The 27,568-nt window shown below is 37.9% G+C and overlaps 1 protein-coding gene across 1 annotated transcript in view; it reads left to right on the forward strand.

Annotated features, from left to right (window-relative positions):
* The window catches only part of PIK3C2G (phosphatidylinositol-4-phosphate 3-kinase catalytic subunit type 2 gamma), a 383,353-nt gene that overhangs the window by 180,293 nt on the left and 175,492 nt on the right, over positions 1-27,568 (forward strand).

Genomic DNA, 27,568 nt, shown 5'->3' on the forward strand with positions numbered 1-27,568 from the left:
TCCATTTCTCTCTTATTCCCTCTGTTCACATTATCTCGACTATCTTAGTTCAGGCGCTTTTTTGTAGATTATTGACAGAAGGTAAGTCAAAAAGCATGGATGACTGAAATCTGGGCCAGGGCCCATGGGAAAGCTAAAGGAAACCACTGCATTTTTGTTGTTGCTGTTGTTAGGCTGCAAGAGAATCTAAACGTTAGGGCCAAGTTTAAAAGAGAGGAAGTTTTGAATGTAGTCTCTATGGTTTTATTCCAAGTAATGTCAGTTTTTTGGCAAGTTGAATTTCTGACTCAGGCATTTCTTCTCGCTGATTAAATTGGCCTCATTTCAACACATAATATTGGCTGCTTCCTAAAGATTAACTTGCTTACCAACAATATAATCTATTCTCTTAATTACTAGAAAAATTAAATTATCCAGCATTGCATTCTTTTCAATGGTTTGCAAACAAACTTTTTTTTTTTTAAATAAATGCTGTAATTTACAAAATGCCCTTTTCACATAGCATCATTCTTTGTAAAAGAATACCATAGCCTTTTTTGGATATACTTAAAAATAGAGTTTTTCTATAAATCATGGGATAATTTGGTAATTAATAATAAGGATATATTTGATTTTGTCTCCATTGTTAATAGTCACTATCATCAGCATTAATTACTGTGATCTGATTCTGATTTCTGTTATTCTTTCAGAGTCATAAGATTTGCTTTAGTTATTCATTGTTATGGTATATCCTACATACCAAAATTTTATGACATATAGAATGGGCTATTTCACTATTTGATTTTCATGCATACTTACAGTGGAACTTATCAATTTTAGTAACATATCTAATGGAAATTATATAAGGCAGCAAGAAACTAAAGCATTACCTCCCTTTGACAATGAGTAGCTCAGCAGCTGAATAAAATTCTGAAAATATAAATTGTTAGACTCCTCTCTGCCATAAAGAAATCTTTCACCTTTAATGCCTCAATCCAAGTTTTCCCTTCCATAGACAAACTTAGCATAAGCAACATGAGGATTCCTGTTAAGCATTTACACAAGAGGAATAATACTTCCTAATTAATCACCAGTGGACTGCATCAGTGATTATATGATAGTCGTGTTTCTAATGCAGGTGTTCATAATTTGAATGGAATTTAATGAGCACGGGTAGTTTATCAGCGTTTATTCTCTGGTGCAAACCAAGGCAATTAAGACAGCTTTGTGTTCATGTAATCACACAGCATAGAATGGGAGAAATGGGAGAGACATCATATGTCTTCATGACCTAGACTCACATTTTACAAATGAGGAAACTGGAGTCCAGAGAGGCTTGAAGACTTCCTGCTCCAAACCCCTTTGTATTATCCATAAATGAGTTTGTTGATGGCCTTAGAGCTGGTAATAGCCAGATCTAGGAAGATGAGACGGGCCCTTCACTCCTCCATTCTGCTCTTGGTCTCGCTTCCTCCCAGATATTCAGCATCCTTTCCTCTTCTTCACATCTCAGCCTATCAAAGCCCCGATCTCAGATCATTATGCTTTACTGTGTACTGAATTCCATTATTACCTTCCCCAGAATGATTTGTACTAACAAATCACAAATTGTGGATTTGTGGAGTGAAAAATTGTCTGACTTTAGTGAATGAATGAAATTTGAAAAGGGGCTGCCTTAAGTGTAAAGCTGGTCTCACATGCCCTTAAGTACTGCTATTTTAAAAGCCCAAGATCAACGCTAGCAGGTTTAGTGTCTGGTGAGCACCTGTTCCTCATAGATGGTACCTTGTATGTGTCCTCACGTGGTGGAAAGAGAAAACAGGTTCCCTCAAATCTCTTTTATAAGAGCACAAATCCCATTCATGAGTTAGGAGGCCTCATGACATAATCCCTTTCCAAAGTCCCCACTCTTAACGCAATTGCATTAAACATTAGGTTTCAGCACATGAATTTGGGGGAAATAACAATATTCAGACTGTAGCAATAGGTCTAAATTGTAAATGACAATACAACAAACAGCTATGAATTCACTAGCAAGTTTAAGAGGCATCAAAACACAAACTTTGACAACTCCTATATGACCTATGTCAATCATATTCATTTAATCTTTCTTATCAGAAGAAGAAATGACTTTTATGTTAATTATTTCAATTCACATTTTTTGTATGACCTTATCACTAATGTTTACACCCTTACAAAAATATATTATTTAGTTTTATGTGTTTTTAACTGTACATAAATAGAATTGTATATGTCTTCTGCAAATTTTGTGTGGGCAAAGTTATCTTGAAATTCATGCATGTTTTTGTTTGTAAATTCTAGTTGGTTAATTTTCACTAGTTTATAGTACTCTGTGGTATAAATGTATCACAATTTATCTCTTCTACTTTGGATGCCATGAATATTTATTGTGAGTACTGATATTTTTGGATTTATTTCTATCATTGTATTTTGTCTTTTCTAATTACCTTCATTTTCTGTTTCTTTACTCTTTCCTTTGTTATCTTATTTTAAAGGATTTTTTATTCCATTTCCCCCTTGACTAGTTTGACACTTGTAAACTCTAATCTACTAAAGCTATGTTAGAAATTGTAACTTCGACACTTAATTTATCAGAATCTAAGACTGAAAAATAAGAAACTTTCTTCATCTATTCATTCATTCAAAGAATTGTTAAGCCCTTTGAATACCTCAGTCAAAAAACATACAAAAACCTTTCAGAAGTTCCTATTGGAACTACACTCTGTGAAAATTTCCTTCTTAGTGAATTTAGCATACTTTGTTTGTGTTTCCATCTTAGTGACATTTAGTACAATCCAAACAACTTGCTTCCTAATTTATATGCTATTGGTGTTAGGTGTTAGAGTTCTATTTTATTGTATATTTAGTTTTACAAACATGTTGTTAGTAACTGTTTATTTAGTAAATATTTATAGGTTTTGCTTTCTTTGCCCATCATTTCTTCTTGCATCTTAGTCTTTTCATCTAAAATCACTGTCTTTCTACCTGAAGAGGCTTCTTAGAGGAAGGGTGTTGTTGCAAACTCTGGTCCCTTTTATTTTCTAAAATAACTTTAGTTCATATCATGTTTGAAAGATATATTTGCTGAATATACAACTCTAGATTCACAGTTGTTTCCTTTCAGTAATTTGGAGATATTCTATGATCTTTTGACTTCAACTGTTGCTGTTGAGAAATCATTCATCATTCTACTGATTTCTTTTTAGATACTCTTCTGGCCATTTTTAAGACCTCTTTGTATCTAGATGTGTTTGGATATCAACATTTTTTTAAATATTCTGCATGGAATTTGGGCTTTTGGACTTTGAAGATAAGTGTTTTTCATTAACATTCTAAAGTTCTGAAAATTTCTCAACTTTTATTGCTTTGGATACTGTCTCTTTCATTATTTCCCTGTTCTCCTTCTGGAATCGAATTAGACATATATTAGATCTACTCGCTGTATTTTACCTGTCTTTTTTATTGTTATTCTACATCCTTCTTTTTTTTTTATCTTCCTATACTAGATTTTATATATATATTCCCCCCCCCCCCACGCCCCGTTGAGACGGAGTCTCTCTCTATCACCCAGGCTGGAACGCAGTGACGCGATCTTGGCTGACTGCAACCTCCGCCTCCCAGGTTTACGCCATTCTCCTGGCTCAGTCTCCCGAGTAGCTGGGACTGCAGGTGAACACCACCATGCCCAGCTAATTTTTTGTATTTTTAGTAGAGACGGGGTTTCACCGTGTTAGCCAGGACGATCTCGATCTCTTGACCTTGTGATCTACCCGTCTCGGCCTCCCAAAGTGCTAGGATTACAGGCATAAGCCATGGCACCGGCCAATTCTAGATAATTTTTTAAAAAATTTTATTCCTGTTAATTCTCTCCTCAGCTATTTTTAATATTTACTGTGTGTATATGTGTATTTATGTGTGTATATATTTGCATTCATGTATATATTATACACAGAGCAAGAGATAGTTTTAAATTTATTTTAATTATGTATTTTTATTACTGAAAGTTTTTATTATTTTTTCTGTTATTAAAGTGTCTTGCTGTTATTCATCTTTTTTATTCCCCCTTAGTTCTTTAAAAAGTTATTTAAACATATTAGATATCACTATTTTCTATGTATGTCTGATAATTCCAACTGCTCAAGTTTTTATGGATCTAATTCTTTTTATTTTGTTGCTACCAACTCTGATTTATAGAGCAAACTGGAATAATGTTCTCATCATTATCACTTTCTATCTTGAAATACTCAAATTTCTGCTTTCAACTCAGAACATCTTCAGACTTTGAATCAAAGTGTTGATTTTCAAACTTCCTTACGCATAGAACCCTTTTTAAAGGGAAGTTTTACACCACACAACAATATATAAATGTTAGAGTTAATGTTATTCATATAATTGCTTTACATAAGTTTAAGTTTATAACATTTGTTACACATTTAATCATAAGTCTATTTTAAAGAATATTTTTAGTGAGTGCCTTCAAAAAGTTTAAACATTTGTCAGATGGCATGATGACTAGATGGATGGATGATTTATTTAGAGAAGCTTGAAAGGGTCAATAAATAGCACATAGGGAAAAAGTCAATAGCAAACCACTTTACTTTAGCACAAACAGGAGAAAGCCCTCTTAAGATGACTCTAAGGTCAGATAATCACCATTACCCTTCTCTAACCTTCATCTGTTGCTAACAACTAATTCAATCACACAAAAACAAAGTAATAACGTTTGACACAAATAGAATTAATAACTTCTTTTTTCACTTTGAACGTTTCTAATTTAGTGTAACTAATATGAAAATGCAACAGTGCATTTCTTAAAAACAAAACATAATCAACAAGACTCTTAATTTTCACTTTTGATTGTTATTTTTGTATTGAGCTCACTTTTGGAATATACCATCTTTTAGAAGAACAAATTCTAAATAACTTTACTATTGTCATTCATAGTGTATTAGGCTTGAAAAGCTCAATGATAGGAAGCCATGCACAAATAATTTGATACTGTTCATGGAACAGCCTCATTAATTCAATCAAACAAGTTAGAACTATCTCAGTTTGCTCAAAGCTGGCAAATCAATATTAAGTATACAGACACAGCTTCAGAGAATTGATTCTACTCCTCCTACTCTTAGAATCATTGCAGGTATAGGTGTATTATTCTGGAAAGAAACCCAACACACAAAATGTTAACCTCCAAAACCACAAAGCAAGCATGCAAAGGGTAATATTTCATTTCAAATTTTATCTACAGTTGGTTTCCTTGTTGGTACTTAGAATGCTCTCCTCAGCCAGAACATTTAAAAGAGTTTGTTTTACAAAATTTTATTTACAGATTTTTTTTTTCAGAAATTTTTCAACTATGTAAAGCAAAGTAGACCTGAATCAAGAACCAATGTAAGACAACATTTACCTGACAAAGATCTTGATTAACATTTCACTTTTGATAAATTTGGTCCTTCCCTGGGAATCCGCAGAAATATTCTCTTCATGTTAGGTAGGGAGATAGACATTAGCAGCTGGGAAGGGGTAAGAGAAGAGAGCAGAAACGCCGTCTCTAAAACTGCACCTGGCCCACCTAAGTTCAGCTCTGGAACCACCCTAACTCCACTCTAACAGAGGGAGTTTTTGGTGGAGTCTGTATCCAGCACATCCTGTAGAAAGAGAAACTAGAGCACTAGTGGAAAGCCCCCAAAGTAGCGCATGCCCAGTAACCTAAAGCTCTATCTTGGTTCATGATACCATTATTATAATAAAATTTACATGTGGTTTTGCTCCCCTGAGTGGGCATTTTTAAAAACAAATTATAGGTAAAAACATGCACGTTTAATTTTAGCTACATAATCGTAAACTGCCAATCAAATGACATCATCCTGCCACTCAAACACAGCCCAAACCTCAACTGCTCCCCAGAAATCCCATAAAAGCACCTCGAGTTTTGTAGAGGTGCTGATTTCACTTCACAGAAAATATATGCTTCATAGAAAGCATATATTTCTATGCTTCAATTAACTTTGCTTTAAGCTTGCATTCTGGGGTTAGTCTGCAATTTTTTTTTTTTTTTTTTTTTTTTTGAGACGGAGTCTCGCTCTGTGGCCCAGGCTGGAGTGCAGTGGTGAGATCTCGGCTCACCGCAAGCTCCGCCTCCCGGGTTCACGCCATTCTCCTGCCTCGGCCTCCAGAGTAGCTGGAACTACAGGCGCCCACCACCATGCCCGGCTAATTTTTTGTATTTTTAGTAGAGACGGGGTTTCACCGTGTTAGCCAAGATGGTCTCAATCTTCTGACCTCGTGATCCGCCTGCCTCGGCCTCCCAAAGTGCTGGGATTACAGGCGTGAGCCACCGCGCCCGGCCTAGTCTGCAATTTTTTGTTTATTCTCGCAAGAACTGAGATTTCTGGTCCAGAGCTCCAACTCTGTTCATCTCCTAGGGTTAAATATCCATTTTCAAGGCAGAATTCCCACTAACACGTCACAGGATCAAATGTTCTGGTGGCCATCCTCTTGCAAGGACTTTACTTTTAACTATTCCTGACATACTCTTCTCACCACCTCACAACTGCTAAGTATTCTTCCGTCTTGCCTTCAGAATTCTTGCCTTCAGAATCATCTTCAATTCATGGACTGATACTTTAAATGCTTAAGAGGATATTCTTGAATATCCTTATATTCTATTATTCAGTTGATCTGACTGACACAGTTTCTTACACTCAGTTTAAGATCATTATTTGTAAAGCTACAGGGAATAACTAGTTACTGTGACTTGTCCCTTTATTGACTCTAAATACCACATTGCGATTCATTGTTGTATCCCATGATTTTTGAGCAGTAATATTCTGTGATTAAAAAATAATTTCCAGCCATTTATGATTCAAAATTGGTTGCTCAAGGAATGAATTTCATAAAAAATAATGACTGTAAGTGCTTCTGTGAATTACTTTTTTAAAAAAATATTTTAATCCGATCCTTATTGCTGTGAAGAAGAGACTACAGGAAGAAGCAAGTGCTTAATGACCAGAAAATGAGTCAATCCATTGATGTGAAACTGAACAGCTTAATATTTTTGGTTAATGGTGAGTAATGCACAAAACAAGCCAATGACTAAAATATATCTTAGGGAGAAGACAAAGACCAACATGATTTTATTCTTCTGAAATTATAACATCAGAATTCATCTTTGCAGCAAAAGGGTCTCTAGAAAGTGTTACATACATTCCTTGATCATATACCCAGATTGCTTCAATCAGCTAATTAGACAAAGCCTTTAGATAGTATTTTCGATCTTTATTTCCAAATCAGAGTTAAATTTGCTTCCTACGTCAGTGTGACTGGCAGCTCCTCTGTCACCCTCAATCTCTAAACTATTGCTTCTAATTTGGAGTTGCCTGAGAGACCCATTTCTGAAAAGAAGGCTCTTACCTACAAAGCAGTTTATAGCTTCTTTGATTTCAGGGAAACCAAGCTTTCAACTCTGCATAAAATGGAAATGATTATTTCTTATGGGAAAGAAAGGAGTGACCTCCTGCTGGGGGGAAAATGTTTTCTTGGAAATACTTTTATAAACTTGGCAATTAATGGCAGTAAAATTGCTTATTTAAAACTATCACCTTTTCAAAGACATGCTGAATAGCTCAGATTATCCTATACCTGTAATCACTTTTCAAATTGTGGTCGAAGTTTATTTAAACTATTAAATATATTACTCTGACTTCTCTCCTAGGGATGCTTATCTTAGCCCCTTTGAATATTTTCTAATAACTAATTTCCCCAAGTTTCTTCCACTCCTCAAATTGTTCTTGCCCTCTCCCCTCCACGTCTCTTCCCTTCCACATTTGGTTTCTTATATTATCTTTTGATATTTCATTTTATTTTTCTCCACAAAAGATGAATGTATGCTTAATTCACCTATGAAGTCTCTCTTTTAAAAAAAAAAAGTTTATTACACCCACTGGTTACTATAATACCAGATATCAGCACCTCTTATTACCTAGCTGTCTTCACAAATTATTTAAAACTTGTCAAGTGTGGTAAAAGAAAATGTAGCCACCTGCTACTCTTTTTGTTTTTTTTTTTTTCCATTTGGGTTTTATGACTTTCTGACACGTGGCATTACCAGCTTTGTCACAGGCTTTAGAGTCATATCTAAAGTTTACCCGAGAGTTAAAGTTCAATATACTTTATTTCTTTATCACATTTAGCTATTGTATCCCCTCTTTTACTCCACACATTGTTCTGCTTCTGACCACAGTGGGTGGTAGACTGCCAATTTAAGGCTTAGTGGGATGTGGACTGCCAATTTAAGGCATAGTATGGTGTAGACTGCCAGTTTAAGGCATAATATAGTAAACAACTTGGAAGATATTATTTATGATAATATTATCATGAGTGAAGGTATGTGGCTGGCAAAGAAGCAGTTAAGTTTATAACTGATCTAGATCTAGACCAGCATTTGAGTTGAGTTAGTCAAGGCCAACCGGAATATTTTTCAAGGCTGCCCGTTAGCAGAAAAAGTGTTCAAGTCAGGACACAAATTCAAGGTAGGAAGATGCAGAGTCCAGGGTCTCTACTACTTGGTCAGAGAGCTTTCAGGTAGAGACTTGCTAATAACTTAGAGATGCATATCCCAAACATGTCTTCCATGAAACCACAGCCCTGTGCGGTTAGGGCTTAGTGGTCAAGTAAACCTGCAAAGGGCTGAATGCTTTGTTCCAACCATAGAAAATCGTGGTGCACTTTAAAATGTGAAGATGCTGAAAACTCCTGTGCTTTAGAACAATTCAGTTTTTGTGGCTTTTCTCAAACATATTTGACCTGTTGACTTTCTTTGAAGGAATAGTCTTTGGCAACTAGAGCCTAGGATGTATGCTTACCACCTTGTCTCTCAGCTTCATAACTGGTCCTCATTTTCTGTAAGCCACACGGTTCATTCCTCAAAGAATCCCTTGCAACTGTTCCTTCCTTCCAGCCACCACCCACGTTCATGTCAGTCCTTCTCAATATATCAATAGAAGGAAGGAAAGATGGACATAGCTCACATCAACAGGAGAATGTATAGTTTCAAAAATCAAAATTAAATATTATAATGTTTTATTTATCGTCAAAATAATTTACTTTATTTCAAACTTTCCAAAAGAATTAAAGGGCATGAGATTAATTTTATATGTCCAAAGATAGAATAGATTTTAAAAAGTTAAAAAACATTAACTTAAACCTTTATGATGCCCTAAGCATTGAATCAGACTTACTCTAAAGTATTTTTCTACCCTCCAATGTACCATAGTCACCCTCAGCAATGCAATTATCTGAAAAGAAACAAATGAAAATATGTGTCCTCATTTTGACCAACTTTCTAGTATGCCATGAAGATGCCAGGGGAAACAAAGCAATGCTCCAGAAGGACCAGTTGCCTTACCTCAGACAAGACAATTATTGCTATGGACCTTAGTCTTCTCATGTACAAAATGGGCACTCAGGATTAGAGGAATCTCAACCTACATGAATTCAACATCTCCTCCCTACTCAAAAATCTTGAATGTATATACTGCTCTCCCTGGTGCTACCTATAGAACAAATCTACCTTTTGGCTTAGGTATTTAAGACCTTCCAAATCTATTACAAATCTATCTTGTTAACCTTTCACTAATTCTCACTGTTAACTTTCTGCTGTGGTCCAATTTTTCAGGTAACTGTTGCCTGAGTAGTTCTTGCTTGTTCCCATCACAAAGCCTTTGCTTATGACAGTCTCATCTCTGGAAACTTCCTTGCTATTTCTTTCTTTTCCAACACCTATCCATCTGTATCTTATTTTTTTAGGATTCAATTCACAGAGCACATTCCCCTGTGACCTTTCTACAATTATTCTGAACAATGATAATTTCTTCCTAATTTTCTGTATCGAAAAAAAAAATTATACTGTTATTTTATCCTTGTAAGATCTTGTGTATTTAAGTATATTTTATTTCTTCCAATTAAGTTGTGTGAGTGCCTCGGGGGCTAGAAATCCTTAGGCTTCAATGGCATTCTCATAATGCCTAGTAACATGTTACCCACAGTCAATAATCAATATTTATTAATCTTTGGATATTAATTAATAATGAAAGATCTATAGATTCATAATAGACTCCATTTATATCAAATTAGATACTGCATTACAGAAGTCAGAATGGACAGGGGGGCGGAGTAAGATGGCCTAATAGGAACAGCTCCAGTCTCCAGCTCCCAGTGCGAGCAACAGAAGATGGGTGATTTCTGCATTTTCAACTGAGGTACCGGATTCATCTCACTAGGGAGTGCTGTGCCGGACAATCGGTGCTGGTCAGCTGCTGCAGCCGGACCAGCAAGAGCTGAAGTAAGGCGAGGCATCACCTCACCTGGGAAGCGCAAGGGGGAAGGGAATCCCTTTTCCTAGCCAGGGGAACTGAGACACACAACACCTGGAAAATCGGGTAACTCCCACCCCAATACTGCGCTTTACCAAGGGTCTTAGCAAACGGCACACCAGGAGATTATATCCCACACCTGGCCGGGAGGGTCCCACACCTACGGAGCCTCCCTCATTGCTAGCACAGCAGTCTGTGATCTAACTGCAAGGCAGCAGTGAGGCTGGGAGAGGGGCACCCACCATTGCTGAGGCTTAAGTAGATAAACAAAGCCTCTGGGAAGCTCGAACTGGGTGGAGCCCACAGCAGCTCCAAGAGGCCTGCCTGTCTCTGTAGACTCCATCTCTGCGGACAGGGCACAGCTAAACAAACAAAGCAGCAGAAACCTCTGCAGAGGCAAACGACCCTGTCTGACAGCTTTGAAGAGGGCAGTGGCTCTCCCAACATGGAGGTTGAGATCTGAGAATGGACAGACTGCCTGCTTAAGTCAGTCCCTGACCCCTGAGTAGCCTAACTGGGAGACATGCCCCACTAGGGGCAGACCGACACCCCACACCTCACACGGCGGGGTACACCCCTGAGATGAAGCTTCCAAAGCAAGAATCAGACAGGTATACTTGCTGTTCAGCAATATTCTATCTTCTGCAGCCTCTGCTGCTGATACCCAGGCAAACAGGGTCTGGAGTGGACCTCAAGCAATCTCCAACAGACCTACAGCTGAGGGTCCTGACTGTTAGAAGGAAAACTAACAAACAGGAAGGATACCCACACCAAAACCCCATCAGTACGTCACCATCATCAAAGAACAAAGGCAGATAAAACCACAAAGATGGGGAAAAAGCAGGGCAGAAAAGCTGGAAATTCAAAAAATAAGAGCGGATCTCTCCCTCCAAAGGAACACAGCTCATCCCCAGCAATGGATCAAAGCTGGACGAAGAATGACTTTGACAAGTTGAGAGAAGAAAGCTTCAGTCCATCAAACTTCTCAGAGCTAAAGGAGGAATTACGTACCCAGTGCAAAGAAACTAAAAATCTTGAAAAAAGAATGGAAAAATGGATAACTAGAATAATCAATGCAGAGAAGGCCATAAACAAAATGACAGAGATAAAAGCCATGACACGAGAAATATGTGACAAATGCACAAGCTTCAGTAACCGACTTGATCAACTGGAAGAAAGAGTATCAGCGATTGAGGATCAAATGAATGAAATGAAGCAAGAAGAGAAGTCTAAAGAAAAAAGAGGAACAAGAAATGAACAAAGCCTTCAAGAAGTATGGGATTATGTGAAAAGACAAAATCTACGTCTGATTGGGGTGCCTGAAAGTGAGGGGGAAAATGGAACCAATTTGGAAAACACTCTTCAGGATATCATCCAGGAGAACTTCCCCAACCTAGTAAGGCAGGCCAACATTCAAATTCAGGAAACACAGAGAATGCCACAAAGATACTCCTCAAGAAGAGCAACTCCAAGACACATAATAGATTCACCAAAGTTGAAATGAAGAAAAAAATGTTAAGGGCAGCCAGAGAGAAAGGTTGGGTTACCCACAAAGGGAAGCCCATCAGACTAACAGCAAATCTCTTGGCAGAAACTCTACAAGCCAGAAGAGAGTGGGGGCCAATATTCAACATTCTTAAAGAAAAGAATTTTCAACCCAGAATTTCATACCCAGCCAAACTAAGTTTCATAAGTGAAGGAGAAATAAAATCATTTACAGATAAGCAAATGCTTAGAGATTTTGTCACCACCAGACCTGCCTTACAAGAAACCCTGATGGAAGCACTAAACATGCAAAGGAACAACCGGTACCAGCCATTGCAAAAACATGCCAAAATGTAAAGACCATCAAGGCTAGGAAGAAACTGCATCAACTAATGAGCAAAATAAACAGTTAGTATCATAATGACAGGATCAAGTTCACACATAACAATATTAACCTTAAATGTAAATGGACTAAATGGTCCAATTAAGAGACACAGACTGGCAAACTGGAAAAAGAGTCAAGACCCATCAGTTTGCTGTATTCAGGAGACCCATCTCACGTGCAGAGACACACATAAGCTCAAAATAAAGGGATGGAGGAAGATCCACCAAGCAAATGGAAAACGAAAAAAAAAGCAGGGGTTGCAATCCTACTCTCTGATAAAACAGACTTTAAACCATCAAAGATCAAAACAGACAAAGAAGGCCATTACATAATGGTAAAGGGATCAATTCAACAGGAAGAGCTAACTATCCTAAATATATATGCACCCAATACAGGAGCACCCAGATTCATAAAGCAAGTCCTTAGAGACTTACAAAGAGACTTAGGCTCCCATACAATAATAATGGGAGACTTCAACACTCCACTGTCAACATTAGACAGATCAATAAGACAGAAAGTTAACAAGGATATCCAGGAATTGAACTCATCTCTGCACCAAGGGGACCTAATAGACATCTACAGAACTCTCCACCCCAAATCAACAGAATATACATTCTTCTCAGCACCACATCGCACTTATTCCAAAATTGACCATATAATTGGAAGTAAAGCACTCCTCAGCAAATGTGCAAGAACAGAAATTATAACAAACTGTCTCTCAGACCACAGTGCAATCAAACTAGAACTCAGGACTAAGAAACTCAATCAAAACTGCTCAACTACATGGAAACTGAACAACCTGCTCCTGAATGACTACTGGGTACATAACAAAATGAAGGCAGAAATAAAGATGTTCTTTGAAACCAATGAGAACAAAGATACAACATACCACAATCTCTGGGACACATTTAAAGCAGTGTGTAGAGGGAAATTTATAGCACTAAATGCCCACAAGAGAAAGCTGGAAAGATCTAAAACTGACACCCTAACATCACAATTAAAAGAACTAGAGAAGCAAGAGCAAACACATTCAAAAGCTAGCAGAAGGCATGAAATAACTAAGATCAGAGCAGAACTGAAGGAGATAGAGACACAAAAAACCCTCCAAAAAATCAATGAATACAGGAGTTGGTTTTTTGAAAAGATCAACAAAATTGATAGACCACTAGCAAGACTAATAAAGAAGAAAAGAGAGAAGAATCATATAGACACAATAAAAAATGATAAAGGGGATATCGCCACCGACCCCACAGAAATACAAACTACCATCAGAGAATACTATAAGCACCTCTATGCAAATAAACGAGAAAATCTAGAAGAAATGGATAATTTCCTGGACACTTACACTCTCCCAAGACTAAACCAGGAAGAAGCTGAATCCCTGAATAGACCAATAACAGGCTCTGAAATTGAGGCAATAATTAATAGCCTACCAACCAAAAAAAGTCCAGGACCAGATGGATTCACAGCTGAATTCTACCAGAGGTACAAGGAGGAGCTGGTACCGTTCCTTCTGAAACTATTCCAATCAATAGAAAAAGAGGGAATCCTCCCTAACTCATTTTATGAGGCCAACATTATCCTGATACCAAAGCCTGGCAGAGACACAACGAAAAAAGGGAATTTTAGACCAATATCCCTGATGAACATCGATGCAAAAATCCTCAATAAAATACTGGCAAACCGGATCCAGCAGCACATTAAAAAGCTTATCCACCATGATCAAGTGGGCTTCATCCCTGGGAAGCAAGGCTGGTTCAACATACGCAAATCAATAAATGTAATCCAGCATATAAACAGAACCAAAGACAAAAACCACATGATTATCTCAATAGATGCAGAAAAGGCGTTTGACAAAATTCAACAGCCCTTCATGCTAAAAACTCTCAATAAATTCGGTATTGATGGAACGTATCTCAAAATAATAAGAGCTATTTATGACAAACCCACAGCCAATATCATACTGAATGGGCAAAAACAGGAAGCATTCCCTTTGAAAACTGGCACAAGACAGGGATGCCCTCTCTCACCACTCCTATTCAACATAGTGTTGGAAGTTCTGGCTAGGGCAATCAGGGAAGAGAAAGAAATAAAGAGTATTCAATTAGGAAAAGAAGAAGTCAAATTGTCCTTGTTTGCAGATGACATGATTGTATATTTAGAAAACCCCATCATCTCAGCCCAAATCTCCTTAAGCTGATAAGCAACTTCAGCAAAGTCTCAGGATACAAAATCAATGTGCAAAAATCACAAGCATTCTTATATTCCAGTAACAGACAGAGAGCCAAATCAGGAATGAACTTCCATTCACAATTTCTTCAAAGAGAATAAAATACCTAGGGATCCAACTTACAAGGGATGTAAAGGACCTCTTCAAGGAGAACTACAAACTACTGCTCAGTAAAATAAAAGAAGACACAAACAAATGGAAGAACATGCCATGTTCATGGATAGGAAGAATTAATATCGTGAAAATGGCCATACTGCCCAAGGTAATTTATAGATTCAGTGCCATCCCCATCAAGCTACCAATGAGTTTCTTCACAGAATTGGAAAAAACTGCTTTAAAGTTCATATGGAACCAAAAAAGAGCCCGCATTGCCAAGACAATCCTAAGTCAAAAGAACAAAGCTGGAGGCATCACGCTACCTGACTTCAAACTATACGACAAGGCTACAGTAACCAAAACAGCATGGTACTGGTACCAAAACAGAGATATAGACCAATGGAACAGAACGGAGTCCTCAGAAATAATACCACACATCTACATCCATCTGATCTTTGACAAACCTGAGAAAAACAAGAAATGGGGAAGAGATTCCCTATTTAATAAATGGTGCTGGGAATATTGGCCAGCCATAAGTAGAAAGCTGAAACTCGATCCTTTCCTTACTCCTTATACGAAAATCAATTCAAGATGGATTAGAGACTTAAATGTTAGACCTAATACCATAAAAACCCTAGAAGAAAACCTAGGTAATACCATTCAGGACATAGGCATGGGCAAGGACTTCCTGTCTAAAACACCAAAAGCAACGGCAGCAAAAGCCAAAATTGACAAATGGGATCTCATTAAACTAAAGAGCTTCTGCACAGCAAAAGAAACTACCATCAGAGTGAACAGGCAACCTACAGAGTGGGAGAAAATCTTTGCAATCTACTCATCTGACAAATGGCTAATATCCAGAACCTACAAAGAACTCAAACAAATTTACAAGAAACAAACAAACAACCCCATCAAAAAGTGGGCAAGGGATATAAACAGACATTTCTCAAAAGAAGACATGTGTACAGCCAACAGACACATGAAAAAATGCTTGTCATCACTGGCCATCAGAGAAATGCAAATCAAAACCACAATGAGATACCATCTCACACCAGTTTGAATGGCGATCATTAAAAAGTCAGGAAACAACAGGTGCTGGAGAGAATGCGGAGAAATAAGAACACTTTTACACTGTTGGTGGGATTGTAAACTAGTTCAACCATTATGGAAAACAGTATGGTGATTCCTCAAGGATCTAGAATTAGAAGTACCATATGACCCAGCCATCCCATTACTGGGGATATAGCCAAAGGATTATAAATCATGCTGCTATAAAGACACATGCACACGTATGTTTATTGCGGCACTATTCACAACAGCAAAGACTTGGAATCAACCCAAATGTCCATCAGTGACAGACTGGATTAAGAAAATGTGGCATATATATACCATGGAATACTATGCAGCCATAAAAAAGGATGAGTTTGTGTCCTTTGTAGGGACATGGATGCAGCTGGAAACCATCATTCTCAGCAAACTATCACAAGAACAGAAAACCAAACACCATATGTTCTCACTCATAGGTGGGAACTGAACAATGAGATCACTTGGACTCAGGAAGGGGAACATCACACACCAGGGCCTATTATGGGGAGGGAGGAGGGGTAGGGATTGCATTCTGAGTTTTACCTGATGTAAATGACAAGTTGATGGGTACTGACAAGTTAATGGGTGCAGCACACCAACATGGCACAAGTATACATATGTAACAAACCTGCACATTATGCACATGTACCCTAGAACTTAAAGTATAATAATAATAATAAAAAAGAAGAAGAGAATGCAAAAAAATAAGAATAAAAATAAAAAATCAGAATGGACTACTCTTAGTAGGCTGTAAGAAATTTCGTTCTATTATTTTAAACTACTACGCTGAACTTTCTCAGTCACCTATCTTATCCAAAATAGAAACTAAATTCGATTTCTTTGTATCTTCAAATTTGAAAGGACTTTCTGCTTTTCTTGATTCAAAAATACGTTCAAATATATAAAATTAGGAAAAGAAGAAACAGATTAAGCAGAAATTCAATTAATTCAAGAAGTGATTATAATGATACATTTATAATTCTTTCACTTTTGCTTAACTTTTCTTTATGTTAAAATCATCACATCTTAGAAAGAAAACATATATAAATATTTTATTAGTATTTTCTGGACTCTGGATTTGTGTCCAAAGAAATTCTTTAACTGGCTGTACTTATCAGCTCCCTAAAGATCCTGTCCCAATCATGTAATATCACATTTTTAACTTGTCTGCTTATTCATTTTTGTATGTTTGCTGTCTCCCACTCACTACTCCCAACTATAATGTGAGCTCTGTGACCACATGAGCTCTGGTCGTCACGATCACCTTCATGATTAGCAGAGTCTTAGTCACTCCCCCGTATCATCAGGGTTTGTGTAGGCATTTAGTATTATACACATTCATTGAATAAATACATAAAATACTTGCCTGAACTAGAGCAAATAATTTTTTCTCTCTTGGCTTCAATTGTTGCCCCTCTAAAAATAGAAAAGTTTATCTATTCCAATTTATTATTATTATTATTATTATTATTATTATTATTATTTGGAACAGTGTCTCACTCTGTCACCCAGACTGGAGTATAGTGGCGTGATCTCGGCTCACCGCAACCTCCACCTCCTAGGTTCAAGCGATTCTCCCACCTCAGCTTCCCGAGTACCATGTGGGCCAGGCTGGTCACAAACTCCCGACCTCTGGTGACCCACCCACCTCACCCTCCAAAAGTACTAGGATTACAGGCATGAGCCATTGCACGCAGCCTATTCAATGTTTTTTAAAAATGTGTGTTTCTCCAAATCACAAGGTTCATTAGAGCTCTCTCAGAGTGTGAAAGGGGAAACCAAAACAAGCAGCGGTCTAGGCTGCCTACTGCCCTCTCAGTAGGGCAAATCATTTTTTATGTTTTTTTCCTGGGGGTGCATGTTGAGGAAGGAAGATGGTTCTAAGTAAGATTTTGCTTTAAAAATGTGTACTGCTTTTACGATGTTTTAAAGAAACTTCTAAACTAGATTATTTCCATAAATCTGTCCAGAGTCCAGGTCTGATTTACAGATGATGTTTGTAGGTTTGTTTTTGTTATTGTTGTTGTTTAATTTCACATGCTTGGAAAAATACTGAAAGAAATAATTATCTTCTCTGATACTGCATAAACTTTAACCTAGAAGTGATAGCACATGTGTCTTATCAAAAGACAAAAGTGCCCTGTGTATCTGGACCAGTCTGTGGACCTTTTATACGGTACCGAAGTACCCATTGTTGATTTCCGGCTGGTGCTCAGGTCTGCTACTTCTTTGCCTGCTTGCCCAATTCAGATCAAATATTGAAACACCCACCCAGTGATAAGGATCAAGTAGAAATAATGTATCTAGAGCAGCTATTCGGTACTTGTTGAGAAACTAAGAAAAATGCTCAGCTATCTTTGATCTTAGTAAGAGTAACCTTGCAGTAGAGTGCCTGCTGAATTCATCCTATTTCTGTTCTTACAGTGGCAACTTGACTTCAATTACTACTATTGTTGTTATGATTATTATACATTTATTCTAATTTTTATTACAGTAGTTGTTTCACTGATGCTTTTGACAATGACATGAAACTAACTGAAGGTACGAGACTTGAATATCCTTGAAACCAGTTTGGTCTTAAACAGTTGAGAAAGTGCTCTCCCATTTTTCTTAATTGTTTGTGTCAAACTGAGCATGTGGGCTAAATAGTATAAAATAAGTAATACTTTTAATTTAGCAGGTACTTGGATTGAGGGAAGTTGAAGTTTTTCATTGGGTTTCATGTTTGCCAAATATATTTCAAAAATATTGGCAAAACATTTTTGGTAAAATGAGTCACACACCAAAAATATTTATGAAATCTGGAACAATCTGAGCTAGTATTCAAACTGCCTATTTTTGTGAATACCAAGAACAACAACTATTATCACTGAGCAGATATTAATATCACACATTCATTAGGTACTGTTCTAAATTACATCATTTAATTATCACAGCAACCTTGTCAATTGAGTATCATTAGGTACTATTGAGACTCAGAGAAGTTAAGTCAGAGACCAAAAGTCACACAGCCTTTAAATGGTCCAACCATGTTTCCAACTCAGATATAGCCAACTCCTTAGCCTGTTCTTTGCCTATATTTCAAGGCCTTAAAACTGATACTAGAATTTTTTAATTGACACAGGCATTACCAGTCCAAGAAAGAGAAACAGAACTGGTAATGAGATGTCCTGAAGCAGAATTTACCATGTAAAAACAGGAGACTTTCTCTTGCTGAATTCCCTGTCTATTTATACCTTTCCAGAATTCTCGGGAAAGAAAACAAGCGAAATTCATCAAAAATGTACCATCTCATTACTCTATTTTCCCAATTTGTGAAAATAAAAAATCATTACAAAGTAATTAGAAAAGCACTACAATAAGCCAGTTAGTTTCTGCTGTTGCTAATTGAAATCAAGAAAACAAGAAAAAAAGTAAAGCATAAAAATAAGAAGATGAGTTAAGCATTATCGAATTTGTCCAACATAGAGGAAAATACTATTTTAGGAACAGTATTAGAATCCTTCTAAAGATAGAGCATGTAAATATTTGATTCATAATTCAAATGAATGATTTTTAAATTCTGGTTGAGTTAATGCCATTTTCTAAGAAATGTGAACAGTAAATACTTGTTCTTTTTTTCTGGTCAGAAACAAAGAAAATTGCTAACCAATTAATTCCAAAGCAATTTCAGTTATCTGCCCTTTAAGCACGATCATCCAACCTCTACTGATGATTTCAGAGACAAAGAAGAGTCTCATTAAGGCAAAGCTCTTAAAACTTTTCTTAAAGGATAATTATCAAGGGAGAATCTCATAAGAACACAAGAACCTAATGGTCCAATGTGAAAAGACTTTTTTCTAAAGAGGAGCAAAAATGAAAATAACAATAGGAATAAAAGCCACCCATAGATTGTTACAGGCTATTTTAACTTTGGTAGATATTGCCACCTTTTTGGGTTATTGCTATAATTGCTTATATCTTAAATAAGACTGGGTTTTAGAGTCTGACTTTTTTTTGCACCAACATTGTTAGTAGCAGATTTCTAAACTTCTTACAACAGGCTTTTGAAAATTCTTTACAGATAAATGCTTGAATTACTTAACTAAATAGAATCTCTCTCTCAATCTCACCCTCCCACCCCAACACACACACACACACACACACAAACACATACACACACACACACAGACATACACACACACACATTTTTTTCTTACATTTATAATTTATTCCCCCGATATGAAAAATGTCCAATTCTAAAATGACATAGCGTATCAGATAGAAAAGTACTTTGTGGGATGATTCTTAGCTAATGCAACTTTACCAATGATGGGGGTTCAACAACTAAGTTAACTTAGTTATGCAATGATTTTTAAACAGTAATACTTCCACCAAATTTTTCCCCTTGATCTGAATCCTCAAATCACGATATGATAGAGAAACTCTAGTATTCTCTTGGAGTCTTTCAAAATTCTCAAATATAAATTAATTTTAATCAGTTTGTAATTAATGTCTACATTAATAAATAGATTTTAAGTATATGCATGTATGTATAATATGCAAACTCTTCGGAGATTAAAGGAAATAGCATGTGAAAATGTAATTTCTTAGAATTCTATAATTCCCAAGCTATTACTAGGTTAGTTGGGACTCATATTCCAAAATTTCAATCAATAAATAAAAGAAATTTTAGGAAGATGGGGTTTATTTATTTAGTAGTATTTAATTCATTTATTCAAGAAATATTAACTGCCTACTCTGTCACAAGGAGAAACCATTGAGCCACAAGGGTATAAAGCTACAGTCCTGTCCTGAAAGAATTTAAAGTCTAGTAGGAGAAAGACGTTTTAAAAAAATTAAAACACAATTTTTAAAAAACACAAAATAACTGTTAATAAGAACAATGAAGAGAGGAGAGTACTTCACCCGTACAGGGGTGGATAATGCGTACCTGCCCAAGCCTGAAATCTAAGGAAGCTTTTTTTAGAAAATGTGCTAAGTTGAACATTAAAAGATACACAGATGTTGTATGGACGCATCATTTCAGACACAGAGGATGGGGGAAGACAAAAGCATTATAGCTTGAGAAAGCTGAGAAGATTCAAGTTACCAAAGGTAGCACTTTATGTTTGGGGTGGAAGAACATGATTGGAAATAAGAGACAAGACTTAAAGACCAGAGAGAGACAAATCATGAAGTGCTCTGTTTGTTATACTAAGGATTTTCTATTTTATCCCGAAGCCTAGGTTATTTTAATCCCTAGAATTAGATTTCATTAGACTAAGTAAAAAAGGAAGGGAGGGTGGGAAAAAATTCACAGGTAACGGGAAAACTGAGTACCAGAAATGAAGGCCTCAGTTAAACTCTGTCAGCAAGGACAGAAAGAAGAAACTAGATTTGAGAGCTATTTTGAAGGTAAACATAATAGGACATGGTAGAAAACTTGATGTTGGGGATGAAGGTGAGAGAAGTGCCAAGGATAACGGCCTCATTTTTAGTTAGGGTGATGGAAGGCTAGCCATCCTATTCATGGAGAAAAGTAATTCAGGTGAAGAAGCAGGTATTGGGGAGAATGATGATGAAATCAGACATGTTAAGGTTAAAATGCCTTAGGAAAATTTAACTGTGCTATCTTATAAATAGATGAACATAGCCTGGATTGAAAAAAAAAAAAAAAAAGAGTTCTAAGTTGGAAACTGTATCAGTCTGCTAGGGTTTCCTAGAATACCACAGATTGGGTGACTGAAACAACAGAAATGTATTTTCTCACAGTTCTGGAAGCTGGAATTTCAAGATCAAGGTGCCAGCAAGCTTGCTTTCTGATGAGGCCTCTCTTTCCTGGCTTGTAGACAGACACTTTCTCCTTGCGTCCTCACATAGCCTTTCTCTGTGCGCATGTGCTCTCCTGCTCTCTCCCAGTGCTCATGAGGACACCAGCCCTATGGGATTAGGCCCCCAATCTTATGACCTCATTTAGCCTTAATTGCCTTCTTAAAGGCCCTGTCTCTACATTCAGTCACCTTGGGAGTTAGGGCTTTGGCATATGAGTTTTGGGAGAGGACATAATTCAGTCCAAAACAAAAGCATTGATTAAATGACAGGACAGACGTGATTACCACATTTTACAAATGGAAAGGCTGGAACTGTTAAATTGCTTGTGCAGTTACAGAGAGAGCATTTGAAATGAAGTGATAGAGTGAACAGGACAAGTATCCCTGCCTATAAGGTACAACCTGAACAACAATAGCAACAACAGCATAACACAAGTCAACAGAAAATTAGCACAAGGATAGGTAAATTACACAACATAAGTCAACAGAAAATTAGCCAAGTAGGTTGTGGAGGCCTCAAAGAACAACACTAATTTCTCACTGAGTTTCCAAAATGAATGGGATTAAATGGTACCAGCCAACTTCAGAGGACAAGTTCTCTCATGACAATGAACGAGAATGTTGCAGACATTTTCTCAGGACATCAAACACAACTCCAGATCTTATGGATAATGTCCCAGGGAACCTTTAATACCTTTACAGAATGAGCCTCACTGTTTGTAACTCTGAAGAATGAAGGGAGAAGCACCTGCTCCAGCTGTGATTTGAAGCTGAGGTTCCAGGAAAACTAGGTATTTCAAAGCCAGCTTCGGCTTGCACCTATAAACCTGCGTCTCCAGCTGTGTTCAAACACATGAATTGTTCACTGCGCAATATGATGATTATCCAGCTTTCACCAGAGGGCTGTGCAAGAACAAAAGGCTCAGGGGTAAAGGAGAATTTTATTATTAGTTTGCTATTCTTATGAAACATTCATATAGCAAAGGAATTGCCTTGCTGTTAAAAGAAATTTTGTTGAGGAAACTTTATGAAAAAGATGCTTACATTGCCTTTAAAGTAACTATACAGATATTTAAAAGAAAAAAATCGAATTTTATTTAAAAAAGGACTGAGTTGGGCACTGAGTTCAGAACCACATTTTCAAAGAGCAAGGAAAACTGTAGACACCTATTGAACTAACTTAAAATTCCATGAGCATGGATTCCAGCATTAATTATATGTCAAGCAAAATGTATTTTATTACGGCACATGTGCTGATGTTAGAGACTTCCCATTTCTTTTCTGCTACATTTTGAGTTATTTTGAACCCCAGGCCCAATTAACATGGGGTAGTTCAAGCACATCTGTTGAATGTGCACAGTTCATCAGGATTCTTAGGTTCCCAAATGCAATCAGGGTGTTACTTTCAATGTGGCCTCTTCTCCCATCTACTCTCCCAATGCCACCCACTGCCATTTGTCTAAATAAACCAAGGAAGCCAGACCCTTTGAAACTGTGATGTTAGTCCCACTTTCTCAAGTGAAGAAGGGGTGAGGAGAAGTGAGTCAGGTGTATGATTTGCATCATCAGAACAGATTCCACAATTCTATTATTTTTGTAGGCTGTGTAAGGGAGAGAAAAGTGTCCCTGCTTATCAGTATTTCACACAAAGTTATATTTAAGGCTGGGCATGGTGGCTCATGCCTGAAATCCTAACACTTTGGGAGGCCAACGCCAGATTGTTTGAGCCCAAGAGTTCCACACCAGCCTGGGGAACATAGGGAGACCCTACCTCTACAAAAAATTTAAAAATTAGCCAGACATGGTAGTGCATGCCTGTGGTCCCAGTTACTCAGGAGGTTGAGGTGGGAGGTTCAGTTGAGCCTATGAAGTAAAGGCTGCAGTTAGCCATGATCACACCAGTGCACTCCAGTGTGGGTAACAGAGTGAGATCCTGTCTCAAAAAAATACATATACACACACACACACACACACACATATACACATACACACACATACATATATTATACATATATACATATATATAAATATATCAACGTATGTATGTATAAAATACACACACACATACACACATACACACACACACACATACATACATATAAAGTTGGAATGAAGCCTTTGGAAAGAAAGAAGGCAACCTGGAGAACATGAGACTTCCAAGTGTTAGGAACCAGGAAGCAAGAGAAAAAGATGAAAGAAAAACAGGGCAGGAAGGTGGCAGAAGATAATTCCTCGATTGCATGAGTCTCGGGCTAACCCCTCAGCTGGTATCCATGTTAAGACATCAGGAGGTGGCACAGCACAAGGCTGAAGAGCAAGGGCTGAGGAGTCAGACACGCTTGGATCTGAATCCCCATTCCACTGGGTGGATGACTTTGGGCAATTTATTCCACCTCCATGAATCACAGTATCCTCATCTGTGAGAAGGAGGAAATCAGATGACCTGGAGCTGAGGTAAGGAGTGACTAAAACAGCCATGCAAAATGCTCGGAAACACCTGGCACAGAGTAAATGCTTGATAACTTCATAAAAGAATAAAATTACAGAGCCCTGGAACTGGAAGGCAGCTTACTAAACCTCACCAATGCCAACATTTGACAGAGGAGGAAGGTGAAGAACCAAAGCATGCAGGTTCTTGCCAGAGTTGGTGAAAGTAGAAAACAGTCTTTCAAATCATGTTTCAGTGGATTTTAGAATACAGAATATGGTGCTTTGCAAGGAGCCCTGAGTTGTCCAGAACGCTAGGCTCTTGTCCAAGTCTTTGGCCAAGTTTCTCTATCACTCAGTGTCCTCACCTAATAAATGTAAGGGTGGGAGAAATTACCTCAAAGTATTGTTCGGTTCCATGCTCTTGTAATATTCTTCCACTGAGAATATGAGTAAAATTACACTCAGGGAATGTGTTCAGCTGGAGTGGGGAGGACAGGGACTATTTGGAAGCTCAGGATGCCACAGAAGAGAACAGAACAAGGTGAAGATTTTGACAAAGGAAAAGTGGCTGGAGCTAAGGTTTTCTTGGGGATCAGGAAAGGAGAAAACCAGAATGAGCAAAAAGGGAGGTGGGATACAGAAGGGCCTCATAGATAGCTGTGTCTTCCAAAGTGTGCCCAGGGCTGAAATTCTGCCTGTTTCTTCTGTTTATATAATTAACAAGCATATATGCAGGGTAGTGGTGGAGGGAGAGGGGGGTTACTATTAAGCTATTCACAGCAGAGTGCTTAATTTAGAAAAATGATAAATAAAATAACTTTACACTAAAGCAGTAAGTGTATTTTGTAATGCAAAGAGGACAGTCCCTTCTCTTAAACCCCATTGTTTGATAAATTTAACATGTGAACATGTTACATGTTACATGTTAACATGAGAGTGGGCTGGAACATGTGACCATATGTTACATGTTAACATATGAGTAGGCTGGAAGGAGTTTTATGTATTTATATGTAGGCTTGAGGTAGGAGGCAAGACTTAACTCCAGAGGTGGGGCTCAGACATTGGACCAAGTTGAGGACTAGCTAAAACAAGAATGAGGCAGAAGAAGCTTTCTGTAATTGTGTGTGCCATGTCAATTTGCCATGGCCATGACAACACCCAAATGTTACTGCTCCTTTCCATGGCAACAACCCAATGGCCTGAAAGTGATCATAGCACTTCTAAAAATTTCTGCATAATTCACCCCTTAATTTGCGTATAATTAAAAGGGGGTATAAATACGACTGCAAAACTGCCCCTGAGCTGCTACTCTGGGCTCACTGAGTACGAGTAGCCCTGCTCTGCAAGGAGCAATACCTCTGCTGTTGCTCTACATTGCTGCTTCAATAAAAGTTGCTAACACCTCTGGGTCACCCTTGAATTTTTTTTTTTTTTTTTTTTTTTTTGAGACAGAATCTCACTCTATCACCAGACTGGAGTGCAGTGGCACAATCTCGGCTCACTGCAACCTCTGTCTCCCAGGCTCAAACAATTCTCCTGCCTCAGCCTCCTGAGTAGCTTGGACTACAGGTGCCCACCACCACGTCCAGCTAATTTTTTGTGTGTTTTTAATAGAGACAGCGTTTCACCATGTTGGCCAGGATGGTCTTGATCTCTTGAGCTCATGATCAGCCCACCTCGGCCTCCCAAAGTGCTAGGTTTACAGGCATAAGCCACTGCACCTGGCCTGACTTCTTCCCTGTGTGAAGCCAAGATCCCTGCCAGATTAAACCCCAATTTGGGGGCTCATGTATCCTGCATCAGGCTCCTGGGTTGACCATGTTTTTCTGTGAGATGAATGCAAGGAGCTCTGATTTCTTATTACAGGTGCAGGAAACTTCAGGGAAACTTATCTGCTCAACATAATTTTTTCCCTCCATAGCTACCAGCTGACCCTGAGTGCAACACTGCTGTGTAACAGTACTCGTCATTGTAGGTGTTTGGACAAACAGATACCATCTATGACTAATTTTAAGCTTATCATTAAATATGTGACTCACCATAACTGTTAAGGATTTTACTAAATATCATGACAAACAACTAATTATGATATAAATATATACCTATATACTCATATATATGCAGTGTTAATAACCTATTGCTAAAAACACAAGGTTTTTTTAAAATACAATTCATTGCTTAGCCATGCTCATCCACAAATGAAACCAAACAAAATAAGCCCTGATCTGGAGCAGTAAGTGGTGGCGAGGGAATAAACAGAGGCAAAGAGAATGATCTCAGCCTAACTCTCAAGAGTTTTGGGTCAAGGTTCCCCAAAATCCTACTGCCCCAGAATAAGATCTCCCTTATTCTGCATCTTAGGGTTTTCTCGCCTGAAATGCAATCAGGACATTTCCTGAAGCTGCACTTCTTTCTGACTGTTAGGTTTTTAACTGTCTCAGCTAGTTTTTATTAAACCGATTGAGTATAGTACGTCTCAAAACTTTTAACGATTTAAAAAATACTACCTTTTCCCTTTCACATTCCCTAATTAAAACCAGGCTAGATTCTATCGTTTCCTTGTATATACTTTTAGACAACAAAAAAATCTTCAACCCATCTTGTCCAATTTAAAACTTCATTTTCTCCTCTAACTTGACAGATACCTCACCCACCCCATCCACCTCCCACCCTCGCACCCCTAGACTCCAGTGCTAGCCAAGATCTAGCTTGGGAATAGAAGATATGATCTATTATTTCACTCGTCTTCTCTTTGTCTTTTGGCTGTACCTTTTCTTAGCTATGAGCGGGAGGAAAAGAGAAAGAGAAAAGTGACCCTCACACTTGATAGGGCAAGCGATTGCAGTCCCCTCTCTGTGAGCTCAGATCTTCCACCAAGGCCCCTGTGGCTTCGCGGTCAAAGCTGGTTACCTTGGGGTTACCATGGGTGAGTTCTTTGGGACGCCTTGGAGAACCTCCCCACCAGGAGATCTGGCTCTGGCTCAACCTCTACCTATACAAAGAGTGGATCACATATAACTACCTTTTATGAGTTTATTTAAACCTTGAGTAACATCCACCCCACAAACCCCTGTTTTGTCAAACTGCAGGGGTGCAGGAATGCAGGCTGCTCCTTTGCCACGCCTTTGCTCCATCCTGGTCTTGCTTTTTCTTCATGTTCACAGAAGCCTGGGGAAAGTCAACAAACTCTCTTTAAGAGCAGAAGTCTAAACTGGGGTAACAGTCTCTTACTGCATACACTCAAATCACTATAAATGGCTCAATTTGAGCTTCCTTCCCCACTGGACTTGGAAAGGTTAAGTGGACATTGTGGACTCACTCTACTCCTCACTGGGCTAATGACTCATGACTCTCAAACACCCCCAACTGTAAATATATGGAGGAGATAATGCTTGTTGTACCATAGCCATTTTATCCATTTCCTGATAAGCCTTAAAGAGTTATCTGACCCCCAATTGGTTTTTCGTTTACTTGTTTTTGTCTTCTTGTTGTCAATTTTTGCCACCCTTTTGAAATATAGGGTAACTATTATCTCTTCACTCTTAGGTCTTGGTAGCCAACTCCAGGGCAACAAGGGAAAGGAACACTCAATATGCTAATACAGATGCTTCCTCATCCAAAGCCATTGGCCATTTCAGTCCTCAGATATTACCAATAGGGTAGAGCTGAA

This window comes from Chlorocebus sabaeus, chromosome 11 (genome assembly GCF_047675955.1).
Source record: "Chlorocebus sabaeus isolate Y175 chromosome 11, mChlSab1.0.hap1, whole genome shotgun sequence".
Classification (NCBI taxonomy): domain Eukaryota; kingdom Metazoa; phylum Chordata; class Mammalia; order Primates; family Cercopithecidae; genus Chlorocebus; species Chlorocebus sabaeus.